Source organism: Melospiza georgiana, chromosome 5 (assembly GCF_028018845.1).
Source record: "Melospiza georgiana isolate bMelGeo1 chromosome 5, bMelGeo1.pri, whole genome shotgun sequence".
In the NCBI taxonomy this organism is placed as follows: domain Eukaryota; kingdom Metazoa; phylum Chordata; class Aves; order Passeriformes; family Passerellidae; genus Melospiza; species Melospiza georgiana.
In genome coordinates this window covers 561,764-568,981 of record NC_080434.1, presented here as the reverse complement: position 1 = coordinate 568,981, position 7,218 = coordinate 561,764, and positions in this window count along the sequence as shown.

The window sequence follows — 7,218 nt, the reverse complement described above, 5'->3', positions numbered from 1 at the left end:
AAGTTGTTCTTGTGCACCTTATTTTGTACTTAAAGAGGTACAAAATATCCATGATTTCCGAGTGTAGTTCCCTCACTACACCATTTCAGCAAACTCAAAATTCGTGCACTAAGTTTCAGCAGTATGCTAGAATACACATCCAGTAGTAACTTAGACCAATAACTTAATATATTTTAAAAATAAATTATCTGTGTAGTTTTTGTATTACCACAAAAGACATATATGGGAACTCCAGCCTGTGCTTGCCTTCTGATAGGACTACAGGACTACAGGATATGGCCAGCTGCATTCAGTCCAGCCACAGAGATTTCTTTTTTTATTTTTCAATAAGACACAGAACCAGATTCCAGCATTCCCTAATATAACTGACATGCTATTATTGTAACAATACTGTAATATAAGAATATAGTAATTATAGCAATATAATATAAAAATTGTACAGCAAGAAGTTATCTGACAACTGCACCTAACAAAGCTCCTTTTTCCATGGCTTTTTCTTATAATTGACAGACATTGTAACTGAATTAGTCAAAGGCTGCAAGACGAGCTCACTCCTAACTAGATAGCAGAGAATGTAATGAGAAGATAAAGGTAACTGCAAATAAAGGGTTTTGCCAGATTGTTCCCTGTTACATATGAGAAGATCAGTAAGGGGCACCAACTTTGACTGAGTAGCATCTGCTCTCATGTCTGCATATTTATGCATAAAGCTCCTTAACTGTTTTCCTGCAGATTTCTGGACACCTACTAAAGTACACTGACTTCATCCTGCAGTTGTCCTTTTAGTGAAGGCATTAGCACAGTCTTTGTTCTGTCCTGTTTCAAGTTGTTTGCTTTTACCAACAGGTGGAGGATCTATTTACGACTTCAATGAACGCAGTTTGAAGTTGGTCATTACGTTCAAAGGTTGCTAATGGGGCTCAGAGAGACGTCTGTGCACACATATAAACATGCAGCATCTCAAACTGCAGAAATCTGATTTACAAAATGTAGATTGCCAACACACAGCGCCCAGGTGTACTTGGTATTACTCTGAAATAGCTTCAGTTAACACCGTAACACTGTTATGATGACATTCAAATCTGTAAAGTAACATGGTTTTGTGAAAGTACGCTCCTCACTCAGAAATATTATTAATATTTGTGTATTAAATATTAATGTATACATATATCTTTGCATGGCACTTTTCAGATATTAAAAAGAAAAGGTCTGTCCTCAGGAGCTTACAGTCTAAATACCATTGTTGCAAAAAGCACTTGCCTCTCGATGAAACTGAACTACTCTGAAACAATTTCTTTCCTGAATGTCCAGCTCCTCTAAGCAGTGCTCTGGAATATCAATGCATTTTTCCCACATGAAGAGGGATTTTTTTCCTGATTCACAACACTTATTTTCATTATAGCTAAAGATTTACAGGTTTTTCAACCTAATAATATATTTGCATATTTACGCATTAAAGTGCCCACTTTGCTTGCGAGAGATCAGTGAATAATTTTGCTAGGAAGTTTAGCTTTTCAGGAATCTATATGCATTAAAAATATGCACATGGATTATACATAATTAGAATATCTGAAATTATCTAAGATGCAGAAATATTGTGCTTTGTTGTTCTGGAAGTGTGAACATTCTTTTTTGAATACCCAAACTGTTGTGCGGAAATTTGGATTATTTTGTGATAATACTTTGTAGAGTCTTTAATTCATAAACTTACACAGATGGATGAATATAAATTCCTTTATCTAACAACTGTGGAAATGGATGCAATACGGAATATGAGTTATTGAATTAGATAAAGTCACAGAGCAGGCCATTGGCAGAGCAAAAGCATTTCTTCTAACTATGTCATCCCTCTGTTGGATTATTCTATGCATAAATTTGATCTCTTAGAGCAATTTGGTAGAAAATGTGCCTTTTCATGAAAAAGATTACCTCATTTTTGTCCTTAGTAGAAAAAAAAATTCTTAATGCCACCATCTTTCATTTTCTCCAAACATCATATTGCTTATTGTGTGCTAAATAAAGTTCCCTTGTATCAGCTTATAAAAAGGCCTTATGCTGGAGTATTCTCATGTAACTGTTTAACACGTGAAGTTAGTGGTGGAGGCTTTGGAAAATGAGAAAGAAAAAAAGGGATGCAGAAAAAGGGGAAGAGTTATTTGTATTGGGTGGAATGGTGAGAAAGGCAAGCAAAAAAGTTTTGGGAAGGAAACACCTGACCTTTTCCAGTCTAATTCAAGTCAAACAATTTCATCTCCTAAGGCTTTTCTATTATTAATTTGATCTAAATATTGCTTTTATTTCTCCATCTTTCCTATTTCCCTTCAGATTTCATTCACACATTTAAAAGTTCTGTAAAGTGTTGTAGTATTATGAAGGGTGGCCTTGAAAAAGTTACATAACCCTCAAGTTATAGAGCAACACATGGTATAATGCTGCCACTATATTCATTTGTATCCATGATCAGAATAATTCCAATTCAATGCAAACTCAGACCATCAATCACAATGTATCTTTAAACATACCACTTTTGATCAATATAAAAGTATTTCTGCAGTGAATGGAAGAATGGGATGAGCCTTAGACCTTTTTGTTACCAACATATTTATTTGCTCACATGATAATGCTAAACGTAACAGCTAATGGGAAATACTTATTTGTTCTCTGCTCTGTTTTATTTATTGTAGAGTTCTTCTTTACTCTTATCTCTCTTAAGCCCCAGGGCATAGCAATGGTTTACAGGCCCCTCTGCAGCCTTTTCTAGGCCAAAGAAAGTTATTCCTTCTGGCTTGAGATGGATTCTGAAGCATGGAAGACAGTTTGGTTACCTTCAGCCCAATTGTTTTATGTTACTCCAACTACTCTTCCTGAGAGGGAACTATAATGTAACATACATATACCTGTGTCAGCCTGACATCCATTATTAACAACAACAAAAAAACCCCAAAAACAACCAACCAAACAAAAAAAGTTACATGTTGTAGAATGGCATAAAAAAAGGCATGGTGTTTAAGAGCTATATTAATACTAATCTGTTCTCATATTTGATGCTGAATCTATATCGTTAGCCTAAAATTATGGGTTTGTGGGTTTAGCAGTTTTGGTGGGTTTTGGTTTCTATAAAATTGGAAATACCTATGAAATGTATCAAAAGAGTTGTATTAGGTTTTGAATTAGTTTTCCATTTTTACTAACAGTACATTAAGAAAATTGTTCTCTCTGTTTTAAAAGGATGAGAAATGAGAAAGACCAGCACCTGTGGTTTCACTATGAGAGATTCCATAATTTTCCATGGTTTCATAATGATTTTTTTTTCATATGCATATGTGTAACTGTGGCTTTAGTTGAACTGTACTTGTATTAAGTTACTGAGTATGTGGCTCTGGCTTCAGTCATCTAAGGAACTCCAGTGCAGTCAGAAGGGAACAGTCACTTCCCAAGATGATTCACACTTTTTTTAAAGAAGTGGTGTTTACCTGCCCACATGGGCTATCTGAGAGCTAAAAGCAACGCAGTAAGTTATCCACACCTAGAGAAGACAAACCCACGCAAGATGATCTTCTAGACGACCCTGTCTTGGAAAACCCTCTATTTGAGAAAAAGTGTCTCCCAAGGATGAGACAGATGTGCTGATGGGAAGACAATGCACTCTGTGTCATTTTGTTTGGGACATCATGGTGCTCATCTCTTCACCTCTGGAAAGAGAAAGAAATCGTGATAGTACTGAAACTGGTGTGCCTGTCTAAAAAAGAGTGAGTCCTTGCTGAAAAGCTATGCTTTCTCACTGCTCCCTGCACAGATTTGAATGCACTTGCTCAGCGTTTGGATGTACCACAGGGGGAGTTGCAATCTTTACATTAGCTTGCTAACACCTTATGACTATAAAAAATGCTTTTGCATATTTAGGAAAATATGATCTCCTGTTGTTTGCATGCAGTCTTAAATAACTGCAGAATTTTATTCTTTTAGGTTGAGGAGGGAACTTTTCCTTATTGGATAAAATGCTGCTCTGATCTGAGTGACCATTGTGAAGTCCTCCATATGTTCTCGATCCTGCCCTTGCATTTCAGAATCAGGACAACTAAAAAAATGTACAATGCAAAACAGGAGAAAACAGGTCTTTCTAGACTAATTAAAAGAAAAAAAATACCAGTCTAGAAGACTAACACAAAAAAACAACCAACCTTTAACCTTAACCTAAGTCTAGTACTCCAAAGTTAAGCACACTGTTTTTATGGATGCTTATTCTTCAAGGACTCTCCTGCCATACACCCTTTAATTATATCCAGACAACACTATCTTTAATTATATTTGATTTATAATATTTAATTATGCATACCAGAAATGCCTTCCTTACCAGAAAGGCTGGGGGACAAGAAAGGCATAGGACTAGGCAGTGAATGACATTTTCACAGCGACTTATTAGCAGGAAAAAAAATCAAAACCTAGAAAAATTATCAGATGAATGCAGGAATAGAAGTGAAATAGTAGCTAAGGTACTGGATTTACACAAAATATTGTAATTCCTTCACTAGTCTACCACAGGTTGACCTGCTGAATCAAGGATCAAAGTTACTGCTTGGTGAGCTTGCAGACTGCTGCTTTCTTTGAGTTTTTATTTCTAGACACTCATCTGCACCAGGTTCAGGTGTCATTTTCAGAGCTCAGGTTCTAATTTGCTTAAAGGTTTTCTGGCTCCTTTTTGGATCTAGCCTTTGGTTTGGTTACAGTTCTTCTCTATAATGAAGTTTGCAAAATTTTGTCATGACGCTTACGCCAAAAATGGTTCTTAACAGTCCTGAATGAATGAAACAGAAAGCATTCTATAATGAAAATAATAATTCCACACCATGTGCAACAACTAAGACACAGGGCCATGCTTGAATAAGGAGGATGAAAATGCCAGCCCTGTCTTGTGAATTAGAGCCCTGCCAAGAGAAAAGAAATGCCTTACAGATTATATACAAGATAAAAAACTAAGATATCTGAAAGAACTAGAAGTTTGGTATTAATCAAGTTTGGCATGCCTGCCTTAGCAGCAATAAACCCGAATTTTTAAAGTCACTCGTTAGGCTATATTAACTCTGAGGAGTGAAACATATTTTAAAGTATTATTCAAGGAACTGTCAAAATCAATTTCTTTTGTCTTGTTTACTAAGGAAGTTAGGCTTATATGAGTGTCTTGTCAATTTTTCTTGTCTCTTCACTGAACTCCTGACTGGCATCAGCCAAATTCAGCAGAGGATTCTCAAATATATCACATTGTCACAGATTTTGTGCCAATATCAAAACAAATTGAGGAATTCTAGATGAAAAAAATTCCAAAATGTAGGAGCAACAAATCAGCAGAAGATCAAGGTACTGCAGGTCTTTGGCCTTCTGTTTTATAAATTTGCATTTTGTGCAGTTACTTGTTGATCGGTTAAGTGCCATGCAAACAGGCATGGATTTAGGGAGAAGCTCAGGAATCTTCTGGTTACCCAGTGACACCGGCCAGGGCACCAAGGCGCTCTCATGATGAGTCCCCTGGTCGGTTTCACACAGTGGGGCAGTCCTTTCCTCTACCCATCCTGCTTATTGGCACATTTTGAGACTTTGAAGCGTCTTCTAAGAGATCTTCTTTCTCCAGCATGGTCTCTTACAGAAGTCTCTCCAGGTTTCTCATTTGGGGAATGGGGGGATGTAGTGGTATTTTTCTTTCAGGTGAAAACACTCTTAAATTTATATAGGTCCTACACTGCTTCAGTGTCTACTTTGACAGTCTTTTATTTGGACATGAGCATTTTGGTTTACATGGGAATGCCAGACCAAGTGTCCAACCTTTACCAACTGCAATTCTAGATGAACGATAATAACAACACTTACAATACATTCACAAGGAACCTAGAAGCCACGTATGATTTGTGCAAAAAGGAGAAATGTCATTTGCCTGCATCTGCCTCGCATCTGTAGTTGTCCAGAAAATGAGGGCTACATCCAGTCTTCAGAAACAGGGCTTCACCCTGGGTTTAAGCTTATACTAACCTTGAAGTGGTGGAAGCTGCAAACAAATCTATATGGAACCGGAAACTGAGTGTATACTTTGAGCTATTAAGTTACCTTACTTAAGTCAAATTATCAGGAGTATTAATCCTATTTAAAGCAGCATATAAAGCAGGGGATAGTACTAGAAAGTGATAATTCTGAACTTGCTATGAATGGAGTTCATAAATAAGGTCCCCAAAAGACTGATAGCAGGAAGCCAAAAATCACAAAAATCTTCTCCAAAACTGCAAGTGACAGATTTATGAAAAAGGATGGTGATAAAATCTTGGCGGGGAGGAATATGAATTTTAAAATCTAAGTTTGGTTCTCTTTAGAGTGATCTGAGAACTAGAAGACAGTGAATCCGTTGGAAAAGGAGATTAGTAAAAGTAACAACCTGAGAGTCTCAGACTTAATCCAGGTGCTATCAGAAAGGCTGCTCCATCACAGCTGCAGCCCATCAATGATACAATCAACAGCTGCACAAAACTGCACGCTACAAGCGAAAGACTAAGTTCCACACCACCTTATTAATTTAGACACACCTGCAGATATATATATTTTTTTATTTTATTTTTTTTTTAAATACAGAACGATACCTAAGTATCACACGAAGCAATTACAAAACAGATACAAAGCAGCGCTGGTTTTTAAACTGACCATGGTGCTGCTGTTGCACCCGCCGGGGACCAGCGAGAGGAGCCCGCGGGATGGCGCGGCAGCGGCCGGGGGAGGCGGAGGGGCCAGGGGAGGGCGGCGCTGCAGCCGGGGCTGCTCGGGGAGGAAACGCCGCTGCTCCGGAGCTGAGAAATCCCCCGCGCCAGCCCAGAGGAGGGAAGTCAGTCACCTGGCGGTGAAGGACAGTAAAACAGGGACGGAGAGGGAAATCTCTGCCTCTCTCTCCCTTCTCTTCTGCAAGAGATCCACCTCCTGTTTTCCTCCCAACTCTTCCAGCATAACCTTCAAAGAAGACCATACCGTACAGACTTTCTTTTATTATATATATATGTGTATATATACATTACTATTATTATTACTATAGACTATCTTTAGCTGCATAACAATTTTTTAGCCTATGCAGGACTTGGGGGATTTTGTTATCTTGCCAGCGAAATTGTTCATCGCTAATGTCTTGCGCTCACAGGGTGCTAAATTAGCTACTAGACTACTCTGGTAGCATGACGGGGAAAGGCTTTT